This window comes from Pipra filicauda, unplaced genomic scaffold, assembly GCF_003945595.2.
Source record: "Pipra filicauda isolate LSUMZ 115617 unplaced genomic scaffold, ASM394559v2 scaffold37_size4185640_pilon, whole genome shotgun sequence".
NCBI lineage: Eukaryota > Metazoa > Chordata > Aves > Passeriformes > Pipridae > Pipra > Pipra filicauda.
The window spans coordinates 1272287-1288239 of NW_024104509.1; the positions used below are offsets into that span (position 1 = coordinate 1272287).

At 37.8% G+C, this 15953-nt stretch overlaps 1 protein-coding gene across 2 annotated transcripts in view; it reads right to left on the bottom strand.

Moving 5' to 3' along the window:
* Window positions 1-15953, bottom strand: part of RORB (RAR related orphan receptor B) — a 148016-nt gene that overhangs the window by 87900 nt on the left and 44163 nt on the right. The gene's annotated exons all lie outside the window — the stretch shown is intronic.

Consider the following 15953-nt stretch of genomic DNA (forward strand, 5'->3'; position numbering starts at 1 on the left):
GTAAACTTGTTCAGAAGTTTCCTTGATTAGACGGTTTATCTTCTAAGATGCTGATTTGTCAGCTGTTTATGAAAACAGTTCTGAGGAAACTGAAAGGAAGGATTTCTAATTTTAAGATGTTTGCTGTTTCCTAACTACCAAAAGCTATAGAAAAACTATCTGTCAATAAGAATGACATTCAGCTACAACAAAAGGAGTCAATGTTTCAAGCCTCTCACATATCTCAGGTAGGCAGGACAGCAACACCAACTGGGGATCAAAAATTCCAGGCAATTAGCCATCAAGCAGTTTGGCCTTCACCCCTCATCTTCGCACGTAGAGATGACTATCTGCACATAGCTGTGTACAAATGTGAGAGACCTCCAACAATCCAATCTGATGCAGAAACAGTGAATTTTTGAAATCCTGATGGTTAAAATCCCCCGCTTAAAAAGACAGAGGAAAAGGTTACTCAGTCTTCTCTTGATCTACGTAGCATCATCTTTGAGAGAAGACAATTTGAGGGCCACAACTTGAAGTGAATTGTTTCATGAAGGGCCATAGCATTATGACTCCCAGATTTCAGCTCTAGTCACAGCCCAGGTAAGCTCCAGGAGAAAATCCTGCTTACTCCAAGCCTGCCATAGGTCCAGAATCAAGGGAAGTTACAAAGAATGTACCATAAAAGCAACCTAGTGCCTGTACAGCACAACTGCAAAATGTATTTCCCTGGAGGTGCATCTCCAAGATAATGAAAGGATATGCATGTCTGAGAATCAGGCAACTCTTATCAAACCATCAGTGTTTTACAGAATATCTCAAGATGGAAGGGACCCATAAGGATCACTGAGACCAACTCTCTGCTTTTGGCAGGACTACTTAAAATTAAACCACACAGCTAAGAGTGTCATTCAGAGGCTCCATGAACTCTAGCAGGTTTGGTGACCTGACCACTTCCCTGCTCCAGCGACTGACCATGCTCTCAGTGAAGAACCTTTTTATAATGTCCAATCTGAACGTTCCCTGACACAGCTTCATTCCTTTTCCTTGTGTCCTGTTACTGGTCCCCAGAGAGAGGAGAGCAGTGCTTGCCTGTTCTCTGCCCCCCGAGGAAGATAAAGACTGCAATGGGGTAACCCCTCAGCCTTCTCCTCTCCAAGCTGAACAAACCAAGTGACCTCAACCACTCCTCCTAAGTCTAGCCTTTGAGGCCTTTCATTGTCTTAGTCACTCTCCTCTGGACACGCTTTAGGAATTTGATGTCCTTCTTATAATGAGACAACCAAAACTGCACACAGGACTTAAAATAGGGCTGCACCAGTGCAGTGTAGTTTGCACCAAAGGATGATGCTAAGGGCTAAAGGTCATTTCCCCACCCTTGCCTCTATTATTATGTTAATATCTCTGATGATTGCGATGACTTTGTGTACAGCACAGTTCTCACAAAGGAAAGTCAGGACATGGTGAATTGTAGCATGGGGGCATGAGTGCCCTGATCAGCTCTGACTTAGAAGAAAATGTCAGCAGAGAGGATTGAAATAGTAAATTACTGGATTTGGTTCAGATTTACTTTGGAATCCCTTATTAGCTGCCATAAATAATGTGTTATATATGCTTGCTAACACAACAGACATATGTATGCTCAGAGGCAAAACAGAGCCAATTTGAAGAGCTTGATTACACAGTGACACACAGTTTAGTTTTGGTCTTGGCTTCAGGTTGGACAACATGAAGTACTGTCCTCACAACTTCATTCTGGGAGTAAATGAAATACTTCAGTAAAATTTTCCAGGAACATTTATTTATAAGGAAATCATCAGTTTTGGGGGAAAAAACATCAGTCCAAATTATTGAAATTTTACAAAGGTATAATCAGTTGAAATTGGAGTCATATGATATCAGGATATAACACTGATATTATTCATACTCACCAATTTAAAGTGTGTGTGCAAACCAAAGAGAGATGTCACATCTACTGGGAATACAAATATTTCAAAATATTAAATTAAAATATCACTGTAAGTTAATACTGATATATTGATAGAGGACTACAAAAGAGATAATTCAGTTTGAATGACAAATAGATAATTTGCTTAAGAATTAAATGTTGGACTTGTCAGCAGACCTTAAAGGGGAAATTATTACTGTTATTGCTATTCTGTAATTTAAATTGGGATCATCTCATTCTTGCATTATGAAATAGATTGTTATATTATGCTCTTTCTCCAAAAGACCTCATTTACACAGACAGGTTTACAAACTGAGCAATAAATGGAACACAAATGAAGGCAGCTAGGGGTCCAACAGCCCCTGAGGCAGACAGCACACACCTTCCACCTTGCCCTGGTGGGTGCTACATAAGCAAAGCTGCTGTGTTTGTCTACTGTTCACTTGACAGAGCCCAGCCTCAGTGGATGCCGAGAGCTGCAGCCTTGGCCAAGGCTCCTAGGCTCCAAGGCTTAAAGGCCCATGGCCTCAGCCTTTAGGCTTACCCAAGAGCTCTGCTGGGTGTGGCCAGTGACGCAGGATGCTGCCAACTGCAGACTCCTGGGATGTGCGACACCCACTAGCACAGTGCGAGGGGCAGTGGCATTAGGCCTGGTGGCTCACAGGGCACATTTCCTTATGTGATACTGTGTTCAGCCATGTTGTCATTGGCTGATGTGGTTTCCACTGCTTGCTGTGCTGCACGGTGGTTTTATAAATCACTTCGAGAGCACTTGAGGACAAAAAAGCTGCTCATATTTTCTCTCCTGCCACCCCCCTCTCCAGTAACACACAACACATTTGTTCAGGGATTCATTAGCAAAGCACTCTTAAACATTAATCTAGGGAGAAAATCCTGTAGCAGTTCCTTAAGCTATTGCTCTGTTAACACTGGGAGTAACTAGTCTGCAGGCTGGAGATTGCAAAATGCTTTGTCCTTTCTACTTTGCAAAGCATTATAACTCATTAGCAAGCCCTTGCTAATTGAATTTGATTTAGTGTCAACACTGTCACAATCACATAGAAGCACACCAATAAAATTTCAATCCTGCTTGCTGTGATCATTAAGTCCAGTTGTCTAACAATAGAGCTCTGCCTTTGTGGTGAAGGTTGTCAGATCAGACTCGCAGGGGCTCTGCATTTCAGCTGCTATGTGAAATAAATAAAAGTGTGAAAGCTGCCATCTAAAATATAAGATTAATAGAGAAATTCGTTAGTTAAAATGACATGCACAAATGCTGCTGTTGGCTGTTTTTTTTGGTTTCTGGTCTCATCTACCCTCTTCAAAACACAAAACCCCATAGCAATAGAGATTTGAAAGAAGGAGTGTGTTAGGAAAATGACTAGATTTTTTTTTCCCATATAAATCTCCTTTTGAATAAACAGATTAAAAATATGGAAGGAAAAGATATATTCAAAGTATGTCATTGATAATTGTAGATTTTTATATACTGAGCTTGCTAGTAATTAGGTTAGATTTTTTTAGCTTTTTGACCAAATCAAATAGAAAATAAGCAGCAAAAAATCGTTTCTAATAGTCTATCTGTGGGCTTTTGGGAAATAATAATACCACTACTAGTAATAAAATGAAACAAAAGAAAACAAAACCCTAAGAAAAAATATTGTTCAGATTTTGAGCATTAATGAAAGCAGAAGGAAAATACTCAAATTCTGAAGGTTTTATTCAGACTTGTAAAGAATCATTGATAGGACTGATTGTCCAAGCTGATTTCCCATCATCTACCTAAGCAGTCACATTGTCTTTTTTAAGACTAGTGAGTATTTAATCACATAAGGTACAGTTTCTTCTCTCTCCTGAGGAAGAAGTTCATGAAGCTCTGGGGTTCATGATGTTCCATCACATCTTTTTATTTTAGTGTTTTACACACAGGAACAAACCAAAGTGGGGGGGTTACTCTGCCTCCGCAGCAGTGTCTTTGCATCTTGATCTCAAAGATGCAGGAAACTGACATAAATACTGCAATACTGGAAAACTGAGAAGTTCTGTAGTGGGGGGGAGCCTTATTGACATCAGTCAACACTGCATATATATTTTAAGTCTTCTCTGGAATCTCACCTGAAAACTAAAAACAACCTCCGAATGAACAAAATAAACAATCACTCAAACTAAACGAAACCAAACCAAAACCCACAGGGAAAATACTGAGATCTGATGATCGACCATTTTATGTTGATCCTTCTCCTTGTCATTTTCCACAGCTAAGTTCCCACATTACAGGACTTCAGTCATTATATCCTCAAGTATAGACTATGACATTTGTATTATATAATTTCACCCCCTTTCTACTCCTATTATGAGTATGTGTATAGTTTTTCCTTATAGTTGATCCCAAACATTCTCCAGATTAATAAAGCCTCCCAATTTTGTGATGTCAGTACATCCCTATGTATGACTGCCACAGTCATTACTGGTAATATTAAATAAGGTCAGCACAGAAATTGATGCCTGAGGGGCTTCCCTAGAAAAATTATTCTATTCAGTCCATTACTGTATATCCCTGGCAGCAACATATCATTTACTTTCTCTTTCTCTAAAAGCCTGAGATGAAATAACCAAAACTTCATATTCTGTATTAATCCAGCTTTTCCACTCAAAACTGCCTGTTTATTCTCTTTTTGTGTTTTGAATGATACTTATCAAACACTTTAAGTCAATAATTCCCAAATGATTTCAGGGAAATGTTTGTATCACAAGAGTAAACTTTCAGGGGTTATAGACAGCTTTCCATGAAGACGTGGAGACAAATCAGGCAGGACAATTATACTTTGCCATGCACGTATGAGTACCTTGGCCTTAACCTGAGCTTTTGTCAAGCTCTAAAGCAGCACTGTTCTGTGCAGCATGGACATACTTAAGTGTCTTGACACTAAGAAAGGGCATCTGACTGATCATGTACGCTGCAGGCACAAAATTTTTGGAAGTTTCCCTTCTGAAACCACTGTTCATTGGAGTCACACGCTGAATAATTTTCAATAGTGTATAATTTCCTCTGGCAAGTTACAGCCTCACTCTTTCAAAAGCTTTGGTCATAAGAACAGTGCTGTAAACTATTGAGGAATATATTGATATTCAGAGGGCAGTCTATTTAAAAGGTGCATTGCATAAGTGTGTCTCAATATACTTACTGCTGGCCCAATACAGAATATATACATACTCCATCTTGCAGAAAAATAAAGCAAAACAACACCTGAGAGATCCGCATGCTCCTCTGTCTTGCAACTCAGAATCACTGGGGTAATCTCATTTCTTTTTTAATTTGTTTATGCTAAAATGCTACCATGGGTATTATTTAATGCAGAAAAAACCCTACATCCTAGGAACAAGCAGGTCTTCTTCAGCCTAAGACACATGCTTTGATGATCTTGAAGTCTGTCTTTTCCAGACAGGCTTTGAGTTGAACAATGAGTACTATGACTCGTCTGTTGGACACTTCATTGTCTGGTCCATCAGATTCTGAATTTCCTTTTTCCCTTCTGGGCTGGAAATTATTTAGCTTTGATAAGAGACAATACTATGCTGCTTACAGATTGTTTTCACCCAGGCTGGCCATTTCCTTCCTCCTTTCATGAAGGTTATGGGTCCTTACTCTGTGTCTATAAGAATATCCTTCCCTATCAGGATTTTCATGACAAATTGCTGCCACTTTTCCAGAACTGGCTTGTAGAAACTTACAACCAGCTCTCTCCTTGTTCCCTTTTTCCCATAATCCACCTTGAGTCACAAAAGTGTGCCCTTACTATCAAAGGTCAAAATAATGGGATTAATCACTTGCTGTCTTTTGTCCCTATCCTACCTTGTGCTTAGAGGGACTCAAGATGCTTCAGAATTTTTAGTCTTTTCCATATCAAAATCTCTGGATGGGAGAAGAACTCAGAAACCTGTTTAAGCATTTGCTCCCCAAACTGTGTGTGGGCTGCTGCCTCACTTCATTCTGCCACCGTCTAGACTATTCTGTGAAAAAATCTAGTCCTTATGTAAAAGAAACAGACCAGACGTCTCAGTTGTCTAGTATGTATTTTTAAACTCTGCAACTTTGTGTCATTCCAGTTAGCAACAACTAAATGAAGTATAAAAAGATGTCCATTTTTAAGCTGCTGAAATCCAACCGCTTACATAAGACATGACTAATTACCAAGAGGAAACCAAACTTCCACAGTACAGTTTTGCTGTTTTAAGTTCTGTGTCAGTCCCCCAATTATCTGGCCAGAGGACCTAATTGCCAATTGCCTGACTGGTAATGCAGGGATACAGAGAATTAAGGCAGACAAAGTAATATTAAGAAATAAGGCTGCTGTTTATCCTTAATTTAGTTTGATGTTTTCTCATGTTTCTAAGATTTTTACACTGAAGGATTACAGTTGTTAGTATTTCACTACAGTTTATTAGTAGAAAGTACTTTCTATTACATTTACAGATGAAAATTGTACACAACCTGGATTTTTCATTAGAAATGGATATAAATAATCTTCCTTTTCATCTGTTCCTTCTAACCATCCACCTTTGATATTCTCTAAAAGGCCAGAAAGGAGATAAATAGCAGACTAAGTTTTCCCTATTTTCAAAAGAATGAAGATGATGAAAAAATCACAATGGAACTATTTAATATACCTCTCCTGGTCTGAAAATATTTTGCATTACATGTTGATTGCACCAAAACTTTATTCATAAGTAAAGAAGATCAAGTGTTTTCACAGGCATTTTAATTATTATCTCAATAAGACCTTGGTACTTTAATGTTTGACAAATTCAGAAGTGCAAAGTCACAAGGAGACCATGCCTCTTAACACTGCAAGGGATATTTCTAAGATAATTGCTATAAAGCCATATGCCATTTCAGTAAATAAAACAGCAATTCTTAACAAAGAGTAAGTAATTTCAGACCTGTGATCTTGTGGTCATGGTATTAATGTTCAAGAAAGTGTTAATGAACCGTACTGTACAGTCAATATATCATACAAAACACTGAAGATGTATTTTCGCATCCAAATCTGAGGATTTGGATAGCACTTATGCCTAGAGTTACTGACCTGACAGTGCAGAAATTTCAAGAGAACTGCAATATGAAGTTTTGCATGGTTGCATCTCAAGTTACATATTTTTAAGTGATGTGGTCTTTCTTCAAACTTTGAAAGTCAACATATTTGGCATTGGCATAGGGATATTTATATTAAAAATATTTCTGGAACTTCAAACTGAAAATATTCCTGAAACTGTTTATATTGTGAACTGTTCACAGCATAGTTCATATGCAGCTACCACTTAGGTTCAGTATGACAAACTCTTCACACAGCTGAAAGCTGTGGTTTACAGTTTGTGATGTTTGAAGATAGGAGCCTAGAATGACAGATTGATTTACAGAATACCTGCTTAGATTGAAAAAGTCTCAAAAACGTAAATAAAAACATATGGCTTCATATCTCTTAAGATCTGGTAAAGCATCATATAAATGTATGTGTTCTAAATAGGGGAACAGAAACCCAAACCCATGTACAAAATCTCAAAACCATCAACTGAACTGACAATTCAAGTCACTGAAGAATGTGATCTGAATCATTCCTGACTTCATCTACTGCAATCCACCGATTGTGAAGGACTGCTGAAGTTGTTTTGGATATAGTGGGAAGGTATTTTACTGCCCTGTGAATATTTTGGGTATTTCACAGGTTTTCTCATTCTGTAATAGGAAATTCAAGCACTCTTTAGAAGTATTCTGTGAAAAATATGCCAGAGATATCTATCAGCTTTAGAATAGCTCAGGACTTGGGTAAATAATTTATATGAATGTAGCAAAATTTAATTCTCTGTCCTGCTTCTTCTAATTGAAGATAAAATCTGTGCCGTCTCATAATGAAGATGATCTTCTCATTACTCATCTGTTGGCTATTCTGTCCCACTTAGGCTTATGCTACCTCAAACTAATACTGAAATAGTTCTTGCAGTAGAGACTTGAACTACATTACACCAAAGTCCATCTGGCTAGTTTAGCCTCCAGCAAAGACTGAGTTTGCCATAGGAGAAGGTTTTCCTAGTTCTCACTTTTGCTCATCAGGGCTTTTGGTTCTGGTCCAAATACTCTATCCTTGTACATGCGGTATATCTGTTCCCAGAGGCAATTTTGATTCTGAATATTAAACATTTTCAGATTGAAAAAAAAAAATAAAAAAATCACTGGACATGTTTCATCAGCTCAATTTAGAAATCTCAATCAAACCAGAATCAATTGCTTTCCAAAATGTTAGAGTTGTCAAACTTATTTCATCAATATCATCATTAGTACAGGGAAAGTAATTTCAGTACATTCTATCTCCTTGAAATGCTACCTTACTTCATGGAGTAATGCCACAGATTTGATTTTACAATATGACAAAATTGAGGACCTACAGATGCATTACATTAACTTAGAGGAACGGAAGGCAATCGTTCTTTTATTCCCTCAGACTTTAAAGTTTTTTTTACTTGTGTTTAATAGCACTTCAATAATAACGACACTTAATAGAGCTACAACTAAATCTGTCCACTGAGACAGTTTTGGTTCTCAATTCAGTGTTTATCAATACAATTTCTAATCACTGTCTGGTGGTTCTGTCTGAGCCCCACAAGTTACTAGATGATTATACTATAGAAAACACAGTTTTCAGTTTTCCATTTGCTCTAACTTTCTGCTTTAAAAGTATGAAGCTCTCCAAGTGACCAGATCTTTGCTGTGGTGGGTCCCAACTTAATTCTAACACTGACAACTCCCTCTTTTGTTGGGTACTCTCAGCGTTTAGGGTCAAGCCCAGGCAAATCCTGTTACTTAATATGCATCACAGTTATTTCAGAAAATGCCTTTGAATTCTTCAGACCATAGCATTTCTGTTAATTGTCTAATAAACTAATATGCATTATGAGCCTTAAGAAAAGTGTGGGTTATTCACACGTTCTGGAAAACCTCTTTTATTTCAATATAATGACAAAACAACAAGTCACTCCATTTCTCTCTACTGACCTTACAAGCAAGCAAAATGGTGGGACAAACTTTTTTTTTTTAAATTTTTTAAAATTTAATTTTATTTAAAAGAGAGAGAATTCAGGCTCTGATTAGAAATTTACAATGGTAATGCTCAGTCAGAATTATTTTTTTCACAGATTGGGTATCAAATAGAATAGAATGTGCCCATTTTATGGTACTGATTGATTTATTACATCAGCTGGATGAGGCTGTACCAATTGCTATCAGTTGTATGATGTCATGGGTATTTACACAATCCTAAATGTGAAGTTTTAAGAAATAGTATGTAAAAAACCAACCTGGATATAATTACTTTATTTATTCATTGGAAACAGGTCACTTATAACAAGGCTGAGCTTGGTCTAAAGTTTCTGTCTTTCCACATACAAATGCATTGTATTTGTTGATCCTTTTTTACTTTTCATGGTAGAAAACAGCTTTTTGTTTGTTTATTTGTTTGGAGTATTTCTGATATGAAGTTGTGGGATTCTTTTTCTCTTTAGACTTTTGCACCTAAAAAGCATTAAGATGCTGGCAGCAGTTGTCATACGAAGCATATACTAGCATTGGATCTGTAGAATGGGGAGACAGTTTGTTTCCATCATAATACTGACACTAGCAGCTGTGACAAAACAAAACCTTATTTGCTATATGACTACAGCTCAATGTGACAATTGATTTTCTGATTCTACCATATTTTATATTCCATTTATTGTGTCTGGTTCCAACTTAAAACTAACTATAATAAAAAGTTATTTTCCTTAATTACTCTTGCAGAAGGCTAAAATCATGGAAGGAAAGGCCATCTATTACTAATGAGTAGCTTAATAAATGTCCGGGGGCAGGTCCCTGGTCCGCGCCTGCCACACCGGATGGGGGGCAGTGAGAGACAAATTCCAGGCAAACCTTCAAACTAGGCTCAAAAACCATTCCATAGATTCTACAGATTCCTCTCCTGAAAAAAATTTGGCACCATATTAAAAACAGCATCCTGCAATCCTCTGAAGAATCCTTAGGGTTCTCCTTCAAGAAGAACAAGGACTGGTTGGATGAAAACAATCAAGAGATCCAGGAATTGTTGAGGAAGAAGAGAACCACCCACCAAGCACACCTTGCACGGCCATCCTGTCATGCAAGAAAAACGGCCTTTTGTCTTGCAAGCAGCAAGCTCCAACAGAAACTCTGTGACATCCAGAACAAGTGGTGGACTGATCTAGCTGAAAAAACTCAATTATGTGCAGATACGGGTGATCACAGAGGATTCTATGAGGCCCTGAAAACAGCACACGGGCCTACATACCAGGTCCAAAGCCCTCTACTCAGTGCTGATGGGTAAACACTTCTAACAGATAAAACCTCCATTCTGAATCGATGGTCTGAACACTTTCAGACTCTTTTCAGTACCAACCGTGTACTCCAAGACTCAGCAATTCAGTCCATCACACAATTGGTGAAATACAAATTGGATACTGCCCCCACTTTAGGAGAAACCCTCAAGGCCATACAGCAGGTGAAAATTGGCAAGGCAGCTGGGGTTGATGGAATTCCACCTGAAATCTGGAAACATGGGGGCTTGCACTCCACGCTAAATTTCATGAGTTTGTGGTGCGCTGTTGGGAACTAGGCCAACTACCATCAGACCTTCGTGATGCAGTCATCATCACCTCGTATAAGAAGAAAGGAATTAAATCAGACTGTTCAAATTACCGTGGCATTACTCTGCTCTCCATTGTTGGCAAAATCCTGGCAAGAATACTTTTGAACAGACTAATACCCACTATAGCAGAAGGAATTCTACCTGAAAGCCAATGTGGTTTCAGAGCCAACAGGAGTACCACAGACATGATATTTGTTCTCAGACAACTGCAAGAGAAGTGTAGGGAACAGAACAAAGGTCTCTATGTAACCTTTGTTGATCTCACCAAGGCTTTTGATACTGTGAGCAGAAAAGGTCTATGGCAGATTTTGGAATGTTTAGGTTGTCCCCCCAAGTTCCTTAAAATGATCATCTCACTCCATGAGGATCATCATGGCCAAGTCAGATATGGCAATGCACTTTCTGAGCCCTTTCTAATAAAGAATGGTGTGAAACAAGGCTGCGTTCTTGCATCAACCCTCTTCACAGTCTTTTTCATCATGATGCTCCAAAGGGCCACGGTAGACCTCGAGGATCAGGACAGTATCTACATTTGATATTGTACTGATGGAAGCCTATTCAACTTAAGGCGACTGAAGGCCCACACCAAGACCTTAAACCATCTCATCCGGGAGCTGCTTTATGCTGATGACGCCGCCCTTGTTGCCCACACAGAAGCAGCTCTGCAGCGTTTAACATCCTGCTTTGCAGACGCTGCTGAGCTCTTTGGACTGGAAGTCAGTTTAAAGAAGACAGAGGTTCTCTATCAACCAGCACCTCAGGAAATCTTCCATCATCCCCATATCACCACTGGCCAATCAGAGCTCAAATCAGTCCAGCAGTTTAATTACCTCGGTAGCCTCATCTCCTTGGATGGTAAGATTGACGGGGAGATAGACAACAGGTTAGCAAAGGCATATAGAGCATTTGGAAAGCTTCATAAAAGAGTATGGCGTAATAAACACTTGAAGAAAAGTACCAAGATCAGTGTTTACAGAGCCATAGTGCTGTCTACCCTCTTATATGGTTCTGAATCATGGGTCATCTACTGCCACCACCTGCATCTTTCCATCAACACTGCCTCCGTACAATCCTAAACATTCACTGGTCAGATTATGTGACCAATACATCTGTTCTAGAACAAGCAGCTATCACAAGTATTGAGGCCATGTTGATGAGAACACAGCTGCTTTGGGCAGGACACATCTCCAGGATGAAGGACCACCCCCTCCCTAAGATCTTGCTTTATGGTGAACTTGCCACCAGCTGCCACAAGAGAGGAGCCCCGAAGAGGAGATACAAGGACTCCCTGAAACAACATCTCAGCCTTGACCATATTGATCACCATAACTGGTCTACTCTGGCCTCCAATCAGGAGGTCTGGAGACACACCATCTATAACGCTGCTGCTTCCTTTGAGAAAGCACGCAGGATCACTCTTGAGGAGAAAAGCCAATGCAGAAAGAATCATGTCTTGCAGAATACACCATCTAAGGAGTCTTTCTGCTGTGCCTTTTGCAATCGGACATGTCTATCTCATATTGGCCTCATTAGCCACCAGTGTGCTTGTAACAAATGTGGTTAGAGCCTTCCTAAATCTTTGTTCGCGAAGCCCAGCCATGATGAGGTGAGCGAAAAAATGTCCACTGGGGTTCATTTGACATGGTTTCCTGCAGTAGCTTAAATACTTTATATTGATAAAGAAGCACGCAGGAGCCAATCTGGTTCCATCTAGTGGAAGTCACTTGCATCTGCTTGTAATTTAAGTGCTTAGAAAACATTAACAATCTTTACACTAATTTACATATCTGACCATAACTGAGTAGATCATTAAGAACTGGCTATGTATTTGAATACTGGCCAAATCCATGACAGTGTATGAGGAAGCAAAAAATTACATAGGATCTCTGTAGATCAACTCTGTAGTTCCACAAAAATCAGTTTTTGCAGAATTGGGTTCCCTACCCTACCCCACCCCAGTGACAGTTTTTTGAGACTAAGTAATACTTTTCAAATGACACACATACCATTGGCTGGAAACAACAGGAACATTTTTCCTAAAGGTCTTTTGTTTAATACTTGTTATGCTTGCATTTTTAGTATAAAAGACTATAGTAATTTAAGAAGACTTATTATATTAATTAGATAATGCAAATCTATGTGAATGTATCTGTATATACTCTTACATGTGCATTCCTCTCTCTATAATTGTAAGAGACATGAATCACTGCAGTGGGTGAGAGGAGTAAGATGGTGGTCTTGGCCCTCTAAAGTGTACACTGTACCTGTTGTAAACATTCCCTACATCTAGAGTACCTTCCAATTCTTGCCTGTGACAGTGAGGCCTGTCACCACCCAAATGTGTGTATCTGACCACAGACACCTGACCTGCAATGTAAAGTAAAACTCCAGACTTCAAATTCATAGCTGCAGTACACTAATATTACACTGACTGTAATGGAGATACTAACTTACCTCAGCTCAGACCCTGGCCAAGTTTACTTTTATGATTTCACATTTGAGAATGACAAGATTTAAAATGTAATTTATAAACTTTTTTTTTAACTACTATAGAAGGTATTACCAAAATGTTGCATAATTTGTTAAACTAGTTACTTGTGAGTTGCACTATATATTCAGGTAAAAAAAAAACCCCAAATAACCTCCATCTTCACCTCCCCCCCCAAAAAACAAACAAACAAACAAACCACAAAACACCAAAACAAGCAAACAAAACCAAACAAACACAAAGCCTTTGTTTTTCCAAGATATGAGCAGTGAGTTTATAACTGTATAGTTAAGCCATTCAACCAGCACATGTATCCAAATACATAATCATCCTGTACATTTATTATCATAATATTCACAGGCTAGATTATTTATGAATACAGTACCACTTTCACAGCAAACCAGCAGCACAAGGACAATTTTTCTAAATGTCTCTGATGACCACCTAGTCTCCCCTTCAAACATTCACTGTAAAGCATCTTCACAGGGTTCAGTATATGATGGTGACAGCTTGCATGTATAGACAGGACATAATAATGTAGCACTTGGGTTTTATTCTGAATTTTTCATTTATGAATATACAGTGTTGAGACTAATGAATTTCATTGTTTGGATTCACAGCATGAATTCCAGAACGTCAGAAGTTTAGAAATGGTTACAATATATTTATTTTTCTTGATGGGTCAGAGTAGTATTTTGTATTTGAGAAGTCCCAGAATGTTAAACAGCGGAACACTTCTAATTTGCCTTTTTTTTAATGTTTTGTTTTAAATTATGAACAGAAGATTGAAAGCTATAGGTTACTTATTATGAAAAGAAATCTGTTATATTCTAATTGGATCTTCTGGGGAGAAAAAGTGATAGTTCTGTTTATAGCCACATTCACTGTGTCACTTTCCTGTATCACTGAATAAAATAAGAAATATCATCATCACCATCATCATCACATTGACTTTAATTTCTAGAAAATTAATGTAAATAAATGTTGCAGCCAAACACAGAAAGGAAGCAGTTTTTATCTGACTCACTCCTTTTCCAAAAAATGCTGTCTATGCTGAATTATATTTCATTTTGCATTCTACCATATTCAATATCATAACTGCAGGCTGAATTTTGATATGTGTTTCTAGGTGTAGAGATGGGAGGACAAAGGAGCCTAGTGACATATATGAAAAAGGATTAGCAGGTTTTGCTACTGAAACTCTGTAAATTGTTTTCCAATTTACCACATATGGAAATTTTAATCAACCAAAATAAAAATCTTGCAAAAGTGTTTTATTATCAGACACCTAAAACAGATCAGCCAAAAAACCCCTGCTTTCTGGCACTTTCAGTCCTTGCACACAAAAGACGTGTGCAAGACACAGAAGATTTCTGCAAGAAATACCAACAACCTGCAGGTGCCAGCCTTCGGGGTATTTTAAGAGTTAGTCAAAATGTTAGATGACCTGGTCTAAATGGAGGAGTGAAAAAAAAATTCCAAATGAACAGAAATCCAGTTAATTGAACATATCAGATTGAAGTGGGAGGGAGAACTGTTAGCTGATTATAATCTGGCAACCTTAACTATGATAACAGACATTTATGAAAGCAAAAAGCATACCACTAGAGTTTTGAGGGCTGCTGCATTCTATAAATTGTAAAAATGGTTTCTGAATTGTAAAATAAAATAATTTGTGGATAGATCTGCTAAGAATTCAGAGTTAGTTACCAAATGAAACATTTTCTCTGAACACCATTTATTCTCACCTGGAAGTAATATCAATTTCTGCATTCCTGTAAGTAATTTGGGCATTATGTTCCACTGTACATGATTTTAGCAATAACTTTCAAGTTTAAGGTATTCAAGTGGCTTGATTTAGTTAAAACTAGTGACTCTAAATACCAGGTATTAGCTATGGCTTGCTTCCAGACACAATTCTAGAAAAAAAAATAGTTTTGCACTTTGTATTCCTAGAAAATCCATAGAAGAATCAAGATGCAGTTTTGAAATGATATTGTATTTTTACCTGCCCTTCTTTTTCGTGTTGCCACAGGTTTTTTTTCCTTGATGATCAAAAAATCTGAAACTGCTTAACAGTTTAGCTAATTATAAAAATGTACAAGTGTAGCTCCAATTCTCTATCACAACTTTCCTTTAAAATATCATTCCTAACCTTCTAACCGTTTCAATTAAATTCAGTAAATTTTACATGGCTCTAAACATTTCTAGGATTATGCATTTTGACCCTAATTATATGACAGCTATTTGACTATATAGTTACCACAAAAGTAGCTGAAATTATAAACTTTCAGGAACATTTAATAATTTAAAATTATCACATATTCCATTAAAGATTTTACAGGATTAGAAGCAAGATGGGCTTAAGGTAAAGTCCCACTTCGAAAGAAATAAAAAAGGCAAGAGAAAAAAAGAAGCATTTCAGTTTAAAAAACTTCCATGTTTCAGCTTTTCCTACAGAAACTAAAATTTCTCACACCTTCATGGTATGTTCTGTCAGCTGAATCATTTCTACTGTTTTATGGAGACATTGTCTGGCTGGGAAAACAAGAAAATTACGTTCCCTGAGTGAAAACAACTCACCCTAAAGCTTGTAAATTATAATTAAACACTTAAACTCTTACTTGGAGATGCATTTTTAATGTTACACTTAAAAAAACCCCAAACTTTTAGTGTCAACATGAGCTAACATTAGTAACAAGAATATCCAGCACACAACACAGTATGCATTGTAATAAATTTTTCCTGTGAAAAATTTATACAATCATCCCAGTATGAGTGTAATTCCTATCTTTGCATGAAGCCCACATAAATAACAAGATGAGTAGGC